This window comes from Electrona antarctica, assembly GCF_951216825.1.
Source record: "Electrona antarctica genome assembly, chromosome: 12".
Classification (NCBI taxonomy): domain Eukaryota; kingdom Metazoa; phylum Chordata; class Actinopteri; order Myctophiformes; family Myctophidae; genus Electrona; species Electrona antarctica.
In genome coordinates, this window is record NC_136793.1 from 29,363,981 (window position 1) to 29,365,074 (window position 1,094).

A 1,094-nucleotide genomic window follows, 5' to 3' on the forward strand; every position below is an offset into this window, starting at 1 on the left:
TCATTCTGTTGAATATTCTATGTTGTTTATAATCCTCTTCTCGCTTCTAAGGAAAATATGAGGATACACGTTATCACAAAGAGAATGACATGATAACTACAAAGATCATATTGTAGGTTTTTCTAGTCACTTCAGGGGATGGACATTTGTGGTTTGGTTTCTCTGAGCTTTATTGTTTTTAGGGCCTGTGGTCTCCTCATTCTGTTGAATATTCTATGTTGTTTATAATCCTCTTCTTGCTTCTAAGGAAAATATGAGGATACACGTTATCACAAAGAGAATGACATGATAACTACAAAGATCATATTGTAGGTTTTTCTAGTCACTTCAGGGGATGGACATTTGTGGTTTGGTTTCTCTGAGCTTTATTGTTTTTAGGGCCTGTGGTGCTATGGTACCATGAGGTTCATCCATAGTCGAAGAAACCATGAGTGCTCCTGTTTAGTCTTCAAAGTATTCTTTAGTTTATATGACCAGTGAAGAGATCCTACACAAAACTCTTGTTCTTTGGTTGGCTTTTTTGATCACATTAGTTGCCATTTTATCAAGAAAGATATGCCTCGATGTGTTTGACCCAAAGCTTAGAATGGACAGTTTTTCCCAGGTGTAGTGATGATAGTTTGTTTTCAGTGAGCCAGGTGCAGATTCTACCAAAGAGGTGAGGGCTTTTTCAACCTGCAATTTTGTCCTCGTCCGAGACCAGCAGAGAGAACAATTGCAGTCACATACTGTCACATATGCAGCATGCTCAATTCTTGTATTTCAACTTTTTCCATTCTGTATGTTTTTGCTTGAGAAAGACACAACATCTTTGGGGATCAATTGCAGATGATGCTTACTGGAGAGTATTAAAACATGACCAAGACCATGACAGCTGTATTAAAATGTCAAAATCCAACATCACTTAGAGACATTCTGAGCTCATGTATTATAAAGACTTCTACTGTATATAGACACCGGGACATTGGTTATTGCTACAGGAAAGGGAAATAAACATCATCATACCCAGCATATATTACCCTCACCTGTCTCCTCTTGATGTTAGTTAGTTACTTCTGCTCATCTGCTTCTGGTTTCAGTGCGCCTCCAGACCA